The sequence below is a fragment of the Ranitomeya variabilis genome, chromosome 1, assembly GCF_051348905.1.
Source record: "Ranitomeya variabilis isolate aRanVar5 chromosome 1, aRanVar5.hap1, whole genome shotgun sequence".
NCBI classification, from domain to species: Eukaryota; Metazoa; Chordata; class Amphibia; order Anura; family Dendrobatidae; genus Ranitomeya; species Ranitomeya variabilis.
In genome coordinates this window covers 1,071,643,532-1,071,664,972 of record NC_135232.1, presented here as the reverse complement: position 1 = coordinate 1,071,664,972, position 21,441 = coordinate 1,071,643,532, and positions in this window count along the sequence as shown.

Genomic DNA, 21,441 nt, shown 5'->3' with positions numbered 1-21,441 from the left:
TTCCAGTGCCCCCGGGAAAGCTTCCGCATTAAAAATATACTCATCCCCATCATCCTCCTCGTCCTCCACCTCCTCTTCGCCCGCTACCTCGTCCTGTACACTGCCCTGACCAGACAATGGCTGACTGTCATCAAGGCTTTCCTCTTCCTCTGATGCAGACGCCTGATCCTTTATGTGCGTCAAACTTTGCATCAGCAGACGCATTAGGGGGATGCTCATGCTTATTATGGCATTGCCTGCACTAACCAGCCATGTGCATTCCTCAAAACACTGAAGGACTTGACACATGTCTTGTATCTTCGACCACTGCACACCTGACAACTCCATGTCTGCCATCCTACTGCCTGCCCGTGTATGTGTATCCTCCCACAAAAACATAACAGCCCGCCTCTGTTGGCACAGTCTCTGAAGCATGTGCAGTGTTGAGTTCCACCTTGTTGCAACGTCTATGATTAGGCGATGCTGGGGAAGGTTCAAAGACCGCTGATAGGTCTGCATACGGCTGGAGTGTACAGGCGTACGTCGGATATGTGAGCAAAGTCCACGCACTTTGAGGAGCAGGTCGGAGAACCCAGGATAAGTTTTCAATAAGCACTGCACCACCAGGTTTAAGGTGTGAGCCAGGCAAGGAATGTGTTTCAGTTGGGAAAGGGAGATGGCAGCCATGAAATTCCTTCCGTTATCACTCACTACCTTGCCTGCCTCAAGATCTACTGTGCCCAGCCACGACTGCGTTTCTTGTTGCAAGAACTCGGACAGAACTTCCGCGGTGTGTCTGTTGTCGCCCAAACACTTCATAGCCAATACAGCCTGCTGACGCTTGCCAGTAGCTGGCCCATAATGGGACCACTGGTGTGCAACAGTGTCATCTGCCGATGGAGTGGTTGGCCGACTGTGGTCTGTGGAAGAGCTGTAGCTTCTGCAGGAGGACGAGGAGGAGGAGGAGGGGTTGCGAACGCCTACAGCCAACTGTTTCCTAGACCGTGGGCTAGGCACAACTGTCCCGAAATTCATGTCCCCTGTGGACCCTGCATCCACCACATTCACCCAGTGTGCCGTGATGGACACATAACGTCCCTGGCCATGCCTACTGGTCCATTCATCTGTAGTCAGGTGCACCTTTGTACTCACAGATTGCCTGAGTGCATGGACGATGCGCTGTTTAACATGCTGGTGCAGGGCTGGGATGGCTTTTCTGGAAAAAAGTGTCGACTGGGTAGCTCGTATCGTGGTTCAGCGTACTCCATCAGGGCTTTGAAAGCTTTGCTTTCAACTAACCGGTAGAGCATCATCTCTAACGAGATTAGTCTAGCTATGTGGGCGTTAAAACCCTGTGTACGCGGATGCGAGGATAAGTACTTCCTTTTTCTAACCAGAGTCTCATGTAGTGTGAGCTGGACTGGAGAGCTGGAGATCGTGGAACTTTCGGGTGTGCCGGTGGACATGGCAGACTGAGAGACGGTTGGAGACGGTATTGTTTCCGCCGGTGCCCTAGATGCAATATTTCCTCCTACAAAACTGGTGATTCCCTGACCCTGACTGCTTTTGGCTGGCAAAGAAACCTGCACAGATACTGCCGGTGGTGCGGAAAATGGTGGCCTTACAGTGACGGAAGGGATGTTGCGTTGCTGACTAGCTTCATTGGCCGAGGGTGCTACAACCTTAAGGGACATTTGGTAGTTAGTCCAGGCTTGAAAATGCATGGTGGTTAAGTGTCTATGCATGCAACTAGTATTGAGACTTTTCAGATTCTGACCTCTGCTTAAGCTAGTTGAACATTTTTGACAGATGACTTTGCGCTGATCAATTGGATGTTGTTTAAAAAAATGCCAGACTGCACTCTTCCTAGCATCGGATCCCTTTTCAGGGATTGCAGACTGAGCTTTAACCGGATGGCCACGCTGTCCTCCAACAGGTTTTGGCTTTGACACGCGTTTTGGGCCAGATACGGGCCCGGCAGATGGAACCTGTTGCGATGTTGATGCCTGCTGCGGCCCCTCCTCCACCTCCGCTTCTGAACTACTGCCGCCTGCACCCTGTTCCCCCAATGGCTGCCAATCGGGGTCAACAACTGGGTCATCTATTACCTCCTCTTCGAGCTCGTGTGCAACTTCGTCTGTGTCACTGTGTCGGTCGGTGGTATAGCGTTCGTGGCGGGGCAACATAGTCTCATCAGGGTCTGATTGTGGATCAGTACCCTGAGAGGGCAATGTGGTGGTCTGAGTCAAAGGAGCAGCATAGTACTCTGGCTGTGGCTGTGCATCAGTGCACTCCATGTCAGAATCTACTTGTAATGGGCATGGCCTGTTAAGTGTTTCACTTTGTAAGCCAGGGACGGTATGTGTAAAGAGCTCCATGGAGTAACCCGTTGTGTCGCCTGCTGCATCCTTCTCTCTTGTTGTAGTTTTTGCTGAAGAGGACAAGGAAGTGACTTGTCCCTGACCGTGAACATCCACAAGTGACGCGCTGCTTTTACATTTACCAGTTTCAGAAGAGGAGGCAAAAGAGCTAGAGGCTGAGTCTGCAATGTAAGCCAAAACTTGCTGTTGCTGCTCCGCCTTTAAAAGCGGTTTTCGTACTCCCAGAAAAGAGAGCGTTCGAGGCCTTGTGTAGCCAGACGACGAAACTGGCTCCACAACTCCACACTTAGGTGGAATATTTTTATCCCCACGACCATCTGATGCCCCACTACCACTACCATCATTACCTGCTGACAATGAACGCCCACGGCCACGACGACCTCTTGCACCAGACTTCCTCATTGTTTTAAAAACTTAAACAAAGTAACTTTATTTGTTGCTGTCAAACAACTTACACGGTGAGCTATAACTTCAGTATGATTTCAATATCCCTTAACAGGTTGGTGAGACCACAAGGAAAATCAGGCACAATGTTACACACTCTGTTTTCTGTGGCACCAAATCACAGAGATGCCACACACGCAGGACTGTCACTCAAGCACAAATGTCAATATTAATCTCCCACTGTTTTATTTTTTTTTTCTTTTTCAGGGAGACTTTAGAAACCAAATAATAAAAAATAAATAGGCTTTCTATGGCCCACTGAGTGAGAGATGGCACACACAGGAGTCAGGAGTGGCACACAAGCAGAAAGGGCAATATTAATCTCCCACTGTTTTCTTTTTTTTTCTTTTTCAGGGAGACTTTAGAAACCAAATAATAAAAAATAAATAGGCTTTCTATGGCCCACTGAGAGAGAGATGGCACACACAGGAGTCAGGAGTGACACACAAGCAGAAAGGGCAATATTAATCTCCCACTGTTTTATTTTTTTTTCTTTTTCAGGGAGACTTTAGAAACCAAATAATAAAAAATAAATAGGCTTTCTATGGCCCACTGAGTGAGAGATGGCACACACAGGAGTCAGGAGTGGCACACAAGCAGAAAGGGCAATATTAATCTCCCACTGTTTTATTTTTTTTTTCTTTTTCAGGGAGACTTTAGAAACCAAATAATAAAAAATAAATAGGCTTTCTATGGCCCAATGAGTGAGAGATGGCACACACAGGAGTCAGGAGTGGCACACAAGCAGAAAGGGCAATATTAATCTCCCACTGTTTTCTTTTTTTTTTCTTTTTTAGGGAGACTTTAGAAACCAAATAATAAAAAATAAATAGGCTTTCTATGGCCCACTGAGTGAGAGATGGCACACACAGGAGTCAGGAGTGGCACACAAGCAGAAAGGGCAATATTAATCTCCCACTGTTTTATTTTTTTTTCCTTTTTCAGGGAGACTTGAGAAACCAAATAATAAAAAATAAATAGGCTTTCTATGGCCCACTGAGTGAGAGATGGCACACACAGGAGTCAGGAGTGGCACACAAGCCCTGACTGAGGCCAATATTTTTCTCCCACTGATTGATGTAGTGATTTTTTTTCAGGTAGATTTTAGAACCCAAATCAAGCAAAAAAATTAATAGGCTTTCTATGGCCCACTGAGTGAGAGATGGCACACACAGGAGTCAGGAGTGGCACACAAGCCCTGACTGAGGCCAATATTTTTCTCCCACTGATTGATGTAGTGTTTTTTTTTCAGGTAGATTTTAGAACCCAAATCAAGCAAAAAAATTAATAGGCTTTCTATGGCCCACTGAGTGAGAGATGGCACACACAGGAGTCAGGAGTGGCACACAAGCCCTGACTGAGGCCAATATTTTTCTCCCACTGATTGATGTAGTGTTTTTTTTTCAGGTAGATTTTAGAACCCAAATCAAGCAAAAAAATTAATAGGCTTTCTATGGCCCACTGAGTGAGAGATGGCACACACAGGAGTCAGGAGTGGCACACAAGCCCTGACTGAGGCCAATATTTTTCTCCCACTGATTGATGTAGTGTTTTTTTTTCAGGTAGATTTTAGAACCCAAATCAAGCAAAAAAATTAATAGGCTTTCTATGGCCCACTGAGTGAGAGATGGCACACACAGGAGTCAGGAGTGGCACACAAGCCCTGACTGAGGCCAATATTTTTCTCCCACTGATTGATGTAGTGTTTTTTTTTCAGGTAGATTTTAGAACCCAAATCAAGCAAAAAAATTAATAGGCTTTCTATGGCCCACTGAGTGAGAGATGGCACACACAGGAGTCAGGAGTGGCACACAAGCCCTGACTGAGGCCAATATTTTTCTCCCACTGATTGATGTAGTGTTTTTTTTTCAGGTAGATTTTAGAACCCAAATCAAGCAAAAAAATTAATAGGCTTTCTATGGCCCACTGAGTGAGAGATGGCACACACAGGAGTCAGGAGTGGCACACAAGCAGAAAGGGCAATATTAATCTCCCACTGTTTTATTTTTTTTTTCTTTTTCAGGGAGACTTTAGAAACAAAATAATAAAAAATAAATAGGCTTTCTATGGCCCACTGAGTGAGAGATGGCACACACAGGAGTCAGGAGTGGCACACAAGCAGAAAGGGCAATATTAATCTCCCACTGTTTTCTTTTTTTTTTCTTTTTCAGGGAGACTTTAGAAACAAAATAATAAAAAATAAATAGGCTTTCTATGGCCCACTGAGTGAGAGATGGCACACACAGGAGTCAGGAGTGGCACACAAGCAGAAAGGGCAATATTAATCTCCCACTGTTTTATTTTTTTTTTCTTTTTCAGGGAGACTTTAGAAACAAAATAATAAAAAATAAATAGGCTTTCTATGGCCCACTGAGTGAGAGATGGCACACACAGGAGTCAGGAGTGGCACACAAGCAGAAAGGGCAATATTAATCTCCCACTGATTGATGTAGTGATTTTTTTTCAGGTAGATTTTAGAACCCAAATCAAGCAAAAAAATTAATAGGCTTTCTATGGCCCACTGAGTGAGAGATGGCACACACAGGGATGGCACTCTAGCAGAAATGCCAATCTTAATCTCCCACAAAAAAAAAAAAGAAACTGTCCTACAATTACTATCTCCCTGCAGTAATCTCAGCCAGGTATGGCAGGCAGCAATAAGGAGTGGACTGATGCACAAATTAAATAAAAAGTGTGGACAAACAAAAAAGATAGCTGTGCAGAAAGGAAGGAACAAGAGGATATGTGCTTTGAAAAAAGCAGTTGGTTTGCACAGTGGCGTACACACAGCAATACAGCTATCAGGGAGCCTTCTAGGGCAGCCCAATGAGCTACAGCGCTGAGAGAAAAAAAAATGTAGCTTCCACTGTCCCTGCACACCGAAGGTGGTGTTGGACAGTGGAAATCGCTACAGCACAAGCGGTTTGGTGGTTAATGGACCCTGCCTAACGCTCTCCCTGCTTCTAATGAAGCGGCAGCAACCTCTCCCTAAGCTCAGAGCAGCAGCAGTGAGATGGCGGTCGGCGGGAACGCCCCTTTATAGCCCCTGTGACGCCGCAGACAGCAAGCCAATCACTGCAATGCCCTTCTCTAAGATGGTGGGGACCAGGACCTATGTCATCACGCTGCCCACACTCTGCATTCACCTTCATTGGCTGAGAAATGGCGCTTTTCGCGTCATTGAAACGCGACTTTGGCGCGAAAGTCGCGTACCGCATGGCCGATGCAACGCTGGGATCGGCTCGGTTTCATGAGACGCCGACTTTGCCAAAAGTCGGCGACTTTTGAAAATGAACGACCCGTTTCGCTCAACCCTAGTTGTGAATGAGTATCCAGGCATCCAGGCCAGACAGCAATGGCTGTCTCCACTAAACTTGGAGCCAGGGAAGGCATCCTCACACATGTGCCTTGCATGGCTCACATCCTCAACCTGGTGGTATACCAATTTTTACACCACTTTCCCGGCCTGAATGCAGTGTTTCATAAAGCACGGTCACTGTGTGCTCACTTCTGACGATTGCACCCAGCAGGTTATCGACTCGCATCGCATCGCCTACCGGTTAACTGTTTGATTAGCGATGTGCTGACATGGTGGAATTCCACTCTGTATATGTTGCAGTGGCTGTGGCAGCAGCAACGAGCCCTAGTGCAGTATGATCTTTTTCACAGCCTGTGCTAATTTAGCCTGGACATGTGGCAAATAACGCTTGCGGAGTGGGCACAGGAGAAGAACCTCTGCTTCCTTCTTCAAAACTTTTAAATGGCTAATAAGATGATTAGCACTGACGATGCCGCCATCAGCATCACTAATCTGGTCATCTACATGCTGAAGCACTCTTTGAATAGTTTGCGTGAGAAGGTGATTGCCCCATAGGAAGTGTTGGAAGCATAGGAGGATGCGGAACAGATAATAATATCTCAAATTTATGGATTGTTGTCGCACAGGCGGGTTACATGGGAGAGAGGCTTACAGCGATCAAGGGAGGTTCATGGTACCACACCAACTGTTAGTGAAGATGCAGGAGCCGAGGAACAAATTGAGGAGGATGAAGTGATGGATGAGTAACAGTCAGGAGATCAAGATATGCTCTCTGTTTTCCATGGTTGGCAGGTGGGGATGGAGGAAACAACCTTGAATGTTACCCTGCTACCAAAAAAGCATGGACTTGGACTTCATGGTGGCACCTGACACATGAGCTCCTTATTGCTGCACTACCTTCAACATGATGCCTGTATTCTTAGGGTTAGAAATAGTGCTGCCTACTTTGTTGCCACTCTGTTAGATCCACATTACAAGAGTAAATTTAGCCAGATGTTTCCTCCCCATGGAAAGGGATGCACGTGGAGCGTCCCCCAAATGCAGGACAGCAGGTACTCGGTACCGGGTCTCTCGATTCTGGGAATGTCACGGTGGCCTGACCCGGTCCGTGGCCCTGCTAAGGGGTGCCCAATTAAAGATGTAGGTGACGGTGTAGGTTGCAGTAAATTTCAAGGACACAGGGTTGCAGTCTCTTTACCTCTATACTGAAAGCTTCGGCATCCGCAATCCAGAGCACTGTTAACAGGGCAGGCTGAGATGGGCCGGTCCGAAGGCACATCCGGAGTTCCCTTTGTAGGTGGAAATCAGTAGCCTACCTACTAGCGCCTGGGTGTTGTAGTACTTCCCTTCTGAGCACCACGGGATAGTCCTCACAACTGTCGTGTATGTTTCTGTTCTTTCTCTCTCCGTCCCCCAGATGATATGGATAGGATGCACCCATATGACGGGGTAGGCCTGGAGTTATTTTATAGAGACCCTAGAGATGCCCCTCTCCCACAATTGCCTCCGTTGTCTTCATTAGGTGTAAAAGGTGAGACAGCCAACCTAAAGTTAACTGCCCTGCCGTTGGTTCGAAGTAATGCATAGAGTTTATTACTTCCTTGGCTGTTGGATGTTGCCGATCTCGGGGCACGACTCCTACTGGTTCTATCGCCTTTGTGCTGTGATCTCGTTTCTCACTTCTCCACAATATCCTTCGCTTCATGTCCTTTCTTATGATGCCACCGCAATGAGGTGCAGGCACGGCTCCGTAACGATCTGTCCTTTTGCTAGGCCACTGCCAGGATCCCACCCCTGACAGGGACCCCCCTGAATATTCCCAAGTAACGCTCTCCTCTCACTAGACGTTACCTGGGCAAAACCCAGTCAGCTTCTCTCTAACTTCCTATCCAACCCCCAGTTTTACCAGAGTGTGAGGAGTGGCCTAATACATAGAACCTTTTGCTCCCCCTGGTGGCCAGAGTGTGAAGTGTAATGTGTGACTGTGATACCTGGTCAGGTAAACTCTTTTAGTGCAATCAGACGTACCATCACTCCCCCTTAGCGGCAGAGCAACGTTATTACAACGACCAGGTCTCTGGGGCGCTGCACTCGCATTCTGGAGTATCGAAATACAATTGTAGACAATCTTAAGAGTGGTTTTTCCCAAAACAGCAGTAAGGCACACAGTGTGCATCCCAGTTGTAGATGTCCAACCTTGAGAATGACAAGGTATCATTGCCAAAACATTAGCAGCAGCAGCAGCAGAGTAAGTGTAAGCAATTTATGTGAGTCATTTAATACATTTTTTAGACCAACCCATGCACCAGCAGAGCAGAGTACAAGTTTTTAAGTTGTGAATCACTGGAGAGGATGGTGCAGGAGTATCTGGAGCTCAATATCAATGCCATCAGGGGGGTTTGGACCCTTTTACATTTTAGTCTTCAAAAATAGAAGATTGGCCTGAGCTCGCCTGTCACACCTTGAAGGTTTTGTCTTGCCGGCAGTGAGCATTCTTTCAGAATGTGTTTTTAGCGCTGCTGGTGGTGTCTAGATGGATAAGCCCATCTGACTATCCCCTCAATGTGTAGACTGCCTATCTGTCATTAAAATTAACAAGTCTTGGATCACTGATGAATTTACCACCCCAGTCGCAGATTGGGCAGATTAGACGATTGCGTAATTTTTAGTGTCATGAAATAATCTTGCGTTATTGCAGTCTTTGCCATCTTTGTGGTGGCTTCTATGCTTGCTGTTTCTACTGCTGATGATGTTACAAACAATTTATAGAAATGGTGGGTTGCCTGTGGTAGAAGGTGTGTCAGAGATGTATTATAATACTTCTACTCTATGGAAATTGATGCCACTTTAGTGGAGTGTGACAATTATTTTTTAAATGTAGAAACTCCAAGTTGCGTCTCAATTTGCTCTGTTGCTGTGTATGTTGGTCTCCCAGACAAGCAGGCCTGCACTTACTTTCAGTCCACTGCCTGTGTTATTTTCTTTACATTTTTCTACCAATAGAAGTCTAATAAACTGATGTTTGTGCCATCTCGGTGCGGCTGGAATAAAAAAAAAACTTGGAGATGTTGCATGAGACGTAAGACCTCCCAGCTAAGAAGGTTTACACTGCTCCCTCAACCAGCAGGTCCTCATTAACCCTGCTGTGGAACCATGAAAAATATCACTGCTTTGCTACCATGGGGTCTATATGACCCCAGGCTCAAAATCAACATATTTCATTAAAATGAACATGCTGGCTATTCAGAATAATCAAGTTTTATTCTGTCATGATTTCAGAACACAGTTATGAAATCAAATGTAACTTTGAAGTGATTTATTTGTCATCATCAAACACAAATTGAAATTTACACCAAAATGCTTTACTGATAACTAAAAGTATTTGAATTCGATAAAAAATGCACAATAACTGCAACTGTGTGGATTTTAGTAAAAACATAATGATAATGAATGATCTGGCAATAAATTTAGCCTTTGCATTCACTACACGTCATAGTATCATGTTCTTCACAAATGAACTTCTTGCTGTCATTGCAAACAAATCTCATCTTTTTGTCCTTCAATCAAGTACAAACATAGCACCGTTTATGCTGTCCTGTAACACTGCTGGTGTCACTTGGAACTAGCCATTGTTTATTTACAATTATATTACAAAACCTGTGAATAAACAGAAAATATAAAAAAAAAATGTCAGACAATAAAGGTACTATGGGTTCAGGAGAGTCCCGAACACAGAAAATTGAAAATAAATTTGAAACTAAATTGAAAAACAAACTCAAAATATCATCAACATAAGCAGAAATATGTTACTTGAAAATACATAGAAGATCAATGTCTGAGATTGACCAGTTTTAGAAATATTTAAATTTATTCAGCGCTGGGGTCTATATGACCCCATGGTTCCACAGCAGGGTTAAAACTTCAATTCCAAGCTGTAAATGCTGGGCCAGAGCCTGATATCTAATGCATGGCCCATGGCTGTGTGCTGCTGTGCCATTTGCTAATTTCTATTGTTGGTCAATTGATGCCACTTTTCCTGGTGTCTGCCACTTATTTTAGATGTTTGGGAAGCTTTTTGTCACTCCTTAAGGTGTTGTCTATGCATTTGTTTTTTGCCTCCCATTGAATCTAATGGCATTCGGGTACGTACAATGGGGAAAAAAAGTACTGAGTCAGCCACTAATTGTGCAAGTTCTCCCACTTAAACAGATGAGAGAGTCTTGTAATTGACATCATAGGTAGACCACAACTCTCAGAGTCAAAATGAGAAAACAAATCCCGAAAATCACTTTGTCTGATTTGGCAAGATGTAGGCCGGGATCACACATGCGAGAAACACGGCCAAGTCTCACATGTTAATACCTGGAACTGCCACCGACACTCAGGAGCGGAGTGGGCGGCTGCATTTATTGCTATGCGGCCGCACGCTCCTCTCCGGAGTGCAGGTGGCAGGGCCAGTTATTAACATGTGAGACTCGGCCGTGTTTCTTGCATGGGTGATCCCGGCCTAATTTTGCAAATTATGGTGGAAAAGAAGTATTTGGTCATTAACAAAAGTTCATCTCAATATTTTCTTATATATCCATTGTTGGCAATGACAGAGGTCAAAGTTTTCTGTAAACAAGGTTGGCACACACTGTTGGTGGTATGTTGGCCCATTCCTCCATGCCTTCTATTCAGCATTAGGAGTTACTGTCAATTTGTCTACTGCCTTACACCCACAATCCAATGGCTAGACTAAAAGATCTAACCAAACCCTTGAAAAATACCTGCACTGTTGTATTTCTTACCTGCAGGATGACTGGGTGGACAATTTACTGACTGCAGAATTTGCCTATAATAACTCCAAACACAGTTATACATCCCAAAGCCCAATTTTTGTTAATTGTGGCTTGCATTCGGTATTTATTCCTAATCTGTGATTTAATGCTTAGGTTTCTGCTGTTGCAAACAGACTTAAAGAGTTGCCAAAAGCTCAAAAAAAACTGAGATGTTACAAAGAAACAGCAGATAAATGTTGCAAAGCCCCTCCTACCCTTCAGGTCGGTGACAAGGTTTGGCTTTCTACCAAAAATCTGAAAAAAATGTACTGTCTGCTAAATTGGGTCAAAAATTCATAGGACCTTTTCAAATTTCTACATAAAATAACCCATTTGCTTTCCATTTAAAACTTCCTAGCAGCCTTAAAATTAACCCTGTGTACATTTGTCCTTGCTCAAGCCATTCAGTGAGAACCCATTTCCAGGAAGAACTCAGCCACCTCCTCCACCAGAAAAAGTCCATGGTAAAGATGAGTACAGTGGGGGGAAATAAGTATTTGATCCCTTGCTGATTTTGTAAGTTTGCCCACTGACAAAGACATGAACAGTCTAAAATTTTAAGGGTAGGTTACTTTTAACATTGAGAGATAGAATATCAAAAATAAAATCCAGAAAATCACATGGTATAAATTATATACATTTATTTGCATTTTGCAGTTATAGACTGTTCATGTCTTTGTCAGTGGACAAACTTACAAAATCAGCAAGGGATCAAATACTTATTTCCCCCACTGTACATTGTGGATAGTGTTGAGCAATCCGATACCGCAGGTATCGGGTATCGGCCGATACTTGCGGTATCAGAATTCCGATACCAAGATCCGATACTTGCCGCATATCGGATACCAGAATCGGAAGTTCCCAGGATTCAAACTGCACGAATTCAGCCAATGAGGAATGATTCTGAGTGTGGGCACATCCTGTTCAGCATGGTGGGCATGTAAATACTGGCAAGGCTGTGATTGGCTGCTGAAATGATGTCATTTTGCAGTTTAAAAGTCGCTGGCGCCATTTTGCGCTCACTCTGCTGTGAATTCAGTTAGTGACAGGACGCTGTGTGCTGACTGAGGGCCAGTTGAGATAGCGATTTGCTTCATTGTTCTTTTCCAAGGCTAATTTAGCAACCGCTGTGTTCACCTACTAATCACCTTGCTTTTGCCTTGCAGTGCTGTTTTCACAGCGATCTGCAAGGTCTGTGTGTGTGTGTGTGTGTGAGTGCAGCCCACTCTCTAGTCTGTGTGCAGCCATAGGCCATAGCTGGTTGTATTCAGTTCAGGGAGGGTGGTTCACTGCCTCATACTGTTCTATCCAATTTTTTTTTTTCAAGTAGTGCAGGCTGCTGCACATTTTTTCTAATAATTCCTATTAGTGACTTTCCACCCGTATCCAGCTAAATTGTGGAAAAACACTAGATAGGATAACGTAGAGGAGTGTTTTGGGGCCTTGCAGTGCCGTTTACGGCTGTCTGCATGGTCTCCGTGTGACTGCAGATCGCCCTGTAGTCTGTGTGCAGCCATAGCCGGTTGTATCCAGCTCAGGGTGCGTCAGTGCATCATACCGTAAAATCCATTTTCCTTTTTTTAAGTAGTGCAGGCTGCTGCACATTTTTTTCAAAAAATTCCTATTAGTGTCTTTCCACCCGTATCCAGCTGAATTGTGGAAAAACACTACATAGGATAACGTAGAGTAGTTTTTTGGGCCTTGCAGCGCTGTTTACGGCTGTCTGCACGGTCTCCGTGTGACTGCAGCTCGCCCTGTAGTGTGTGTGCAGCCTTAGCCGGTTGTAGCCAGCTCAGGGTGCGTCAGTACGTCATACCGTAAAATCCATTTTCCTTTTTTTAAGTAGTGCAGGCAGGTGCACATTTTTTCAAAAAATTCCTATTAGTGTCTTTCCACCCGTATTCAGCTAAATTGTGGAAAAACACTACATAGGATAACACAGAGGAGGTTTTTGGGGCCTTGCAGCACCGTTTACGGCTGTCCGCACGGTCTCCGTGTGAGTGCAGCTCTCCCTGTTGTCAGTTCAGCCCCCCAAAAATAAATAAATAATAAAGTTCACCAAACACACCACTTTACAGTTGTGTAGGCCACATTAGCTGATATTAAAGTCTAGTCCACACTTTAGAAAATTAGTGTTTCTTATACCTGTTAGGAGCTGTTCAGGAATAAGCACACAAAGCCGTTAGTACTTTTCTGCTTATCTTTATCAGTGAAGGCAGGGAGTAAATCACGTGGGCGTGGGCGCGGAGCAGGGAGAGGACATGTGGATTCTGTGCCTGCTGCGGGCACCGGTGACTCATCAACACCCAGTTTCACCAGGGAACAGTCCTTCATGCGCAGCTTTGTCGGAGAGCGCCGTACACCGCTGCTGCGTGAAGAACAAATTGAAGCCGTTGTCGGATGGATGGCAGCTAACGCATTGACTTCAATTAGTGCCACATCCTCTCAGACACAGAGCACTGGAGAGCACCCATCTGTTGTGAATTTACTTTTTGGCTCCCTCTAGTGGCTACTAGTGATTTGACTCTGGGGTTGTCAGTCATTCCTTTTATGCTCACCTGAGTCATTAGGTCAGGGGTGTTGCTATATAAGCTCCCTGGACCTTCAGTTCAATGCCTGGCAACGTTGATATCAGAGCTAATCTGTAGTGCTCTTGTCTTCTGATCCTGGTTCCTGCTTGATTAAGCTAAGTCTGCTTTTTTGCTTTTTGCAATTCGTTTTTGTTTGCATTTTTTGTCCAGCTTGTATATTATCTGTATCCTGACCTTGCTGGAAGCTCTAGGGCGGCTGGTGTTCTCCCCCCGGGCCGTTAGACGGTTCGGGGGTTCTTGAATCTCCAGCGTGGATTTTTGATAGGGTTTTTGTTGACCATATAAGTTATCTTACTATATTCTGCTATTAGTAAGTGGGCCTCTCTGTGCTAAACCTAGTTCATCTCTGTGTTTGTCATTTCCTCTTACCTCACCGTTATTATTTGTGGGGAGCTTGTATCCTACTTTTGGGGTCCTTTCTCTGGAGGCAAGAGAGGTCTTTGTTTTCCTCTTCTAGGGGTAGTTAGCTCTCCGGCTGGCGCGAGACATCTAGCGACCAACGTAGGCATGTTCCCCGGCTACTTCTAGGGTTGGCGTTAGGAGTAGATATATGGTCAACCCAGTTACCACTGCCCTATGAGCTGGATTTTTGTACTTTGCAGACTTGCTGATATCTCTGAGACCCTCGCCATTGGGGTCATAACAGTTTGCCAGGACCGTACTAAATGTTAAATGCATTGCAGAAGTGGGATTATAAGAAAGAAAGTTCTGAGTTTTTTTTCTCTCTCTCATTTTTTTTTCTTTTCCCCTTTACCTTTGAGTGGCTTGTGATTGCTGCAGACATGAATGTCCAGACCTTGATTACAAGTGTGGACCAGCTTGCTGCTCGTGTGCAGGGCATACAAGATTATGTTACCAGAAATCCTATGTCAGAACCTAAGATACCGATTCCTGAACTGTTTTCCGGAGACCGATTTAAGTTTAGAAATTTCAGGAATAATTGTAAATTGTTTTTGTCCCTGAGACCCTGTTCCTCTGGAGACTCCGCTCAGCAAGTGAAAATTGTTATTTCTTTTTTACGGGGCGACCCTCAGGATTGGGCTTTCTCGCTGGCGCCAGGAGATCCGGCATTGGCTGATATTGATGCGTTTTTTCTGGCGCTCGGTTTGCTTTATGAGGAACCCAATCTTGAGATTCAGGCAGAAAAAGCCTTGCTGGCTATGTCTCAGGGCCAGGACGAGGCTGAGGTGTATTGCCAAAAATTTCGGAAATGGTCCGTGCTGACCCAGTGGAACGAGTGTGCATTGGCTGCAAATTTTAGAAATGGCCTTTCTGAAGCCATTAAGAATGTGATGGTGGGTTTTCCCATTCCCACAGGTCTGAATGATTCCATGGCCCTGGCGATTCAAATTGACCGGCGGTTGCGGGAGCGCAAAACCGCAAATTCCCTCATGGTGTTATCTGAACAGACACCTAATTTGATGCAATGTGATAGAATCCTGACTAGAAATGAGCGGAAAATTCATAGACGCCAGAATGGCTTGTGTTACTACTGTGGTGATTCTGCACATGTTATCTCAGCATGCTCTAAGCGTCTTACTAAGGTTGTTAGTCCTGTCGCCATTGGTAATTTGCAACCTAAGTTCATTCTATCTGTAAATTTGATTTGCTCACTGTCATCGTATCCTGTCGTGGCGTTTGTAGATTCAGGTGCTGCCCTGAGTCTTATGGATCTGTCATTTGCCAAGCATTGCGGTTTTGTTCTTGAGCCATTAGAAAATCCTATCCCTCTTAGGGGTATTGACGCTACGCCATTGGCAGAAAATAAGCCGCAGTTTTGGACACAGGTTACCATGTGCATGACTCCTGAACATCGGGAGGTGATACGTTTTCTTGTTCTGCATAAGATGCATGATTTGGTTGTTTTGGGGTTGCCATGGTTACAGACCCATAATCCAGTCTTGGACTGGAAGGCAATGTCAGTGTCAAGTTGGGGCTGTGATGGAATTCATGGAGATTCCCTGCCCGTGTCTATTGCTACTTCTATGCCTTCGGAAGTTCCGGCGTATTTGTCTGATTATCAGGATGTCTTCAGCGAGTCTAGGTCAAGTGCATTGCCTCCTCATAGGGAATGTGACTGTGCAATAGATTTGATTGCAGGCAGTAAGTTTCCTAAGGGAAGACTGTTTAATCTGTCGGTACCTGAACATACCGCGATGCGTTCATATATCAAGGAGTCTCTGGAGAAGGGGCATATCCGTCCTTCTTCTTCCCCTCTTGGTGCGGGATTCTTTTTTGTGGCTAAAAAGGACGGATCTTTGAGGCCTTGTATTGACTATCGGCTTTTGAATAAGATCACTGTCAAATTTCAGTATCCTTTGCCGTTGTTGTCAGACTTGTTTGCCCGGATTAAAGGTGCCAAGTGGTTCACCAAGATAGACCTTCGCGGTGCGTACAACCTTGTGCGCATTAAGCAAGGAGATGAATGGAAAACCGCATTCAATACGCCCGAAGGTCATTTTGAGTACTTGGTGATGCCATTTGGGCTCTCTAATGCACCTTCAGTTTTTCAGTCCTTTATGCATGACATTTTCCGGAAGTATCTGGATAAATTTTTGATCGTTTATCTGGATGATATTCTGTTTTTTTCTGATGATTGGGACTCGCATGTGGAACAGGTCAGGATGGTTTTCAAGATTTTGCGTGAAAATTCTTTGTTTGTTAAAGGCTCAAAGTGTCTCTTTGGTGTACAGAAGGTTCCCTTTTTAGGGTTCATTTTTTCCCCTTCTGCTGTGGAGATGGACCCAGTCAAGGTTCGAGCTATTCATGATTGGACTCAACCCTCGTCAGTTAAGAGTCTTCAGAAGTTCTTGGGTTTTGCTAACTTCTACCGTCGTTTTATCGCTAATTTTTCTAGCGTTGTTAAACCGTTGACGGATATGACCAAGAAAGGCTCTGATGTGGCTAACTGGGCTCCTGCTGCCGTGGAGGCTTTCCAGGAGTTGAAGCGCCGGTTTACTTCAGCGCCTGTTTTGTGCCAGCCTGATGTCTCACTTCCCTTTCAGGTTGAAGTGGATGCTTCGGAGATTGGGGCAGGGGCCGTTTTGTCGCAGAGAGGCCCTGGTTGCTCTACTATGAGACGTTGTGCCTTTTTCTCTAGGAAGTTTTCGCCGGCAGAGCGAAATTATGATGTGGGCAATCGGGAGTTGTTGGCCATGAAGTGGGCATTTGAGGAGTGGCGTCATTGGCTCGAGGGTGCTAAGCATCGTGTGGTGGTCTTGACTGATCACAAAAATCTGATGTACCTCGAGTCTGCTAAATGCCTGAATCCTAGACAGGCCCGCTGGTCATTGTTTTTCTCCCGTTTTGACTTTGTGGTTTCGTATTTACCAGGTTCTAAGAATGTGAAGGCCGATGCTCTGTCTAGGAGCTTTGTGCCTGATGCTCCTGGAGTGGCTGAACCTGTGGGTATTCTTAAGGAAGGAGTTATCCTGTCAGCTATTTCTCCAGATCTGCGACGTGTGTTGCAGAGATTTCAGGCTGGTAGGCCTGACTCTTGTCCACCTGACAGATTGTTTGTGCCTGCTAAATGGACCAGCAGAGTCATTTCCGAGGTTCATTCCTCAGTGTTGGCAGGGCACCCGGGAATTTTTGGCACCAGAGATCTGGTGGCCAGGTCCTTTTGGTGGCCTTCCTTGTCAAGAGATGTGCGGTCATTTGTGCAGTCCTGTGGTACTTGTGCTCGAGCTAAGCCTTGCTGTTCTCGTGCCAGCGGGTTGCTCTTGCCCTTGCCTGTCCCGAAGAGACCTTGGACACACATCTCTATGGATTTCATTTCGGATCTTCCGGTGTCTCAGGGCATGTCTGTCATCTGGGTGATATGTGATCGTTTCTCCAAGATGGTCCATCTGGTTCCTTTGCCCAAACTGCCTTCCTCTTCTGATCTGGTTCCTGTGTTCTTCCAGAACGTGGTTCGTTTGCACGGCATTCCTGAGAATATTGTGTCGGACAGAGGATCCCAGTTTGTTTCCAGGTTCTGGCGATCCTTTTGTGGTAGGATGGGCATAGATTTGTCGTTTTCGTCCGCTTTTCATCCACAGACTAACGGACAAACGGAACGAACTAATCAGACTCTGGAGGAGTATTTGAGGTGTTTTGTCTCTTCTGATCAGGATTATTGGGTGACCTTCTTGCCGTTGGCTGAATTTGCCCTTAATAATCGGGCTAGTTCTGCCACCTTGGTTTCGCCATTTTTCTGCAACTCTGGTTTCCACCCTCGTTTTTCCTCGGGACATGTGGAGCCTTCTGACTGTCCTGGGGTGGATTCTGTGGTGGATAGGTTGCAGCGGATCTGGAATCATGTGGTGGACAACTTGAAGTTGTCACAGGAGAAGGCTCAGCGTTTTGCCAACCGCCGCCGCGGTGTGGGTCCCCGACTTTGTGTTGGGGATTTGGTATGGCTGTCTTCTCGATTTGTTCCTATGAAGGTCTCCTCTCCCAAATTTAAGCCTCGATTCATTGGTCCTTACAAGATATTGGAGATCCTTAATCCTGTATCCTTTCGCCTGGATCTTCCGGTGTCGTTTGCCATCCACAACGTATTTCATAGGTCCTTGTTGCGGCGGTACGTTGTGCCTGTGGTTCCTTCTGCTGAGCCTCCTGCTCCGGTATTGGTTGAGGGCGAGTTGGAGTACGTGGTGGAGAAGATCTTAGATTCTCGTCTCTCCAGGCGGAGGCTTCAGTACCTGGTCAAGTGGAAGGGCTATGGTCAGGAGGATAATTCCTGGGTGGTCGCCTCTGATGTGCATGCGGCCGATTTAGTTCGTGCCTTTCACGCCGCTCATCCTGATCGCCCTGGTGGTCTTGGTGAGGGTTCGGTGACCCCTCACTAAGGGGGGGGTACTGTTGTGAATTTACTTTTTGGCTCCCTCTAGTGGCTACTAGTGATTTGACTCTGGGGTTGTCAGTCATTCCTTTTATGCTCACCTGGGTCGTTAGGTCAGGGGTGTTGCTATATAAGCTCCCTGGACCTTCAGTTCAATGCCTGGCAACGTTGATATCAGAGCTAATCTGTAGTGCTCTTGTCTTCTGATCCTGGTTCCTGCTTGATTAAGCTAAGTCTGCTTTTTTGCTTTTTGCAATTCGTTTTTGTTTGCATTTTTTGTCCAGCTTGTATATTATCTGTATCCTGACCTTGCTGGAAGCTCTAGGGCGGCTGGTGTTCTCCCCCCGGGCCGTTAGACGGTTTGGGGGTTCTTGAATCTCCAGCGTGGATTTTTGATAGGGTTTTTGTTGACCATATAAGTTATCTTACTATATTCTGCTATTAGTAAGTGGGCCTCTCTGTGCTAAACCTAGTTCATCTCTGTGTTTGTCATTTCCTCTTACCTCACAGTTATTATTTGTGGGGGGCTTGTATCCTACTTTTGGGGTCCTTTCTCTGGAGGCAAGAGAGGTCTTTGTTTTCCTCTTCTAGGGGTAGTTAGCTCTCCGGCTGGCGCGAGACATCTAGCGACCAACGTAGGCATGTTCCCCGGCTACTTCTAGGGTTGGCGTTAGGAGTAGATATATGGTCAACCCAGTTACCACTGCCCTATGAGCTGGATTTTTGTACTTTGCAGACTTGCTGATATCTCTGAGACCCTCGCCATTGGGGTCATAACACCCATCTGTCTCTTCACCACCTGCCAAATTGCCCAGGCAGACAGAGAGACCAGGACAGGAGCCGTCTCTACTTCTGTTCTCTGAATCTCTTGGCTTGGAAACAGGGGGCCAGCCAAGCAGCATTGGAGAAATGGAAGAAGAGGCAGTGTGCAGTGATGCCCAACAGCTTTTTCTCTCTGAGTCTGAAGAGGCAGGTGGGCCAGTGCCTCCGGTCACCACACCGCAGAACGCATCCGCTGATGACACTCAGGTGCCACTTTCTGGTGCGTGCTCTGCTGCTGAGACTACCCAGGAGGAGCAGTTGGTGGCAGAGGGTAGTGTAGATGATGAGGTCCTTGACCCATCATGGCGTGAGGGACAGGAAGGTGGTGGGAGCAGCTCCGAGGAAGAGATTCCCAGAATGGGCCAAAGAGGTAGAGGGAGGGGGAAGACTGCGCAGCCTGTAGCCTCCACTTTGTCACCCGTTAGGAGCATGCCTCTTCCAACAGCCAAAAAGGGCGCTCCCAAGACTTGCTGTGCCTGGGCCTTTTTTGACACAGTTGCAGATGACATTTGCTATGTCAAATGCAAGTTGTGTCATCAGAAAGTCAAAAGAGGGAGAAATGTCAGCTACCTCAATACCTCCAACATGTGGAAACATGTGCGGACCAGGCACGCGGCGGAGTTAGAAAAACACACTGAAGAGCTAGGCCAACCAACAGTGGCAGCTACCACCTCTTCAGCTCATGTTGCCTCTTCCTCCAGCTCACATGCAGCTGGTTCGGCTTCCTCACAGGATCGCCATGGAAGAACCTCTGGCACTGTTGTCCAGAGACCCACTGTAATTCCACCCGCAGCACCACGTTCCCAGTCATCCTCACACTCCCAGCCCAGTCTACAGCCATCGGTAGTACAGGCATGGGAGAAAAGACGGCCTTTCTCGGCAAACCACCCACAAGCACAGGCTCTGAGTGCAGGCATTGCCAAACTTCTGTCACTGGAAATGCTGTCATTCAGGCTGGTGGAGACTGACAGCTTCCGTGACTTGATGTCATTGGCAGTCCCACAGTATAATGTGCCCAGCCGCTTTTATTTCAGCAGGCAAGCCGTCCCTGCCCTGCACAAGCATGTGGAGGGACACATAAAACACGCGCTACTGAATGCCGTCAGTAGCAAGGTCCACCTCACCACCGATGCGTGGACCAGTCACCATGGACAGGGGCGATACCTTTCCCTCACTGCCCATTGGGTTAATGTTGTTGAGCCGGGTACAGATCGTGCGAGTGGCGCAGGACGTGTCCTGCCCACTCCAAGGATTGCAGGAATCCAGTCGGTATGCATTGACTCCTCCTCTTACACAAGTTCCTCAGAATCATCGCTGCAGGAGCCGTCACAGTCCACATCCACATGGACCCGTGAACGTTTACCTGTTACGACCGACATGAGCACAGCCGTGGCCAAACGTCAACAGGCCGTCTTGAAATTAATTTCTTTGGGGAATCGAAGCCACACAGCGCATGAGCTCTGGAATGCCATCAAGCAGGAGAACGATGTGTGGTTTGTGCCAGCGAATCTCCAGCCAGGCATGGTAGTGTGTGACAATGGCCGAAATCTGGTGGCAGCTCTGGGCCTCGGCAACCTCACTCACATCCCATGTCTGGCACATGTGCTCAACTTGGTCGTGCAGAGTTTTTTGAGGGACTATCCGGATCTTGATGCACTGCTGCACAAGGTCCTCCTAGAGTGTGCTCACTTGCGGCGTTCCAGCACGGCAAAATCGCACATTGCGGCTCTGCAGCGCCGATTACGCCTTCCGGAACATCGCATCATATGTGACCTACCTACCAGGTGGAATTCCACGTTACAAATGTTGGAGCGGTTGGGTGAGCAGCAGCAAGCAGTAATGGAGTACCAGCTGCATCAGGCGCAAAGTCGCACTCCGCGCCGTTCAGGCTTCAGTCTGCAGCACATGGTGGATTACATGCTGCAGTGCCTGAGAAACGACCGCCGCATCTCCCACATTCTCAACATGGGTGACTACTGGGTGTACACCCTCCTCGATCCTCGCTACCGGGACAACGTACAAAGCCTCATCACACCATTGAACTGGGATCGTAAAATGCGGGAGTACCAAGACAGACTGGTGAATTCCATCATCTTCTCCATTCCAACTGAGAGCAGTGCTGCTAGTGCTTTACAAAGCAGCTCAGTGCATCCAGGCAGTGGAGGAGGCTCTGCACAAAGAGGGAGCAGAAGCAGTGCCTCTGCCCAAGGCAAGACCAGTATGGCCTAACTGTGGCACAGTTTTCTGTGCCCGCCACAAA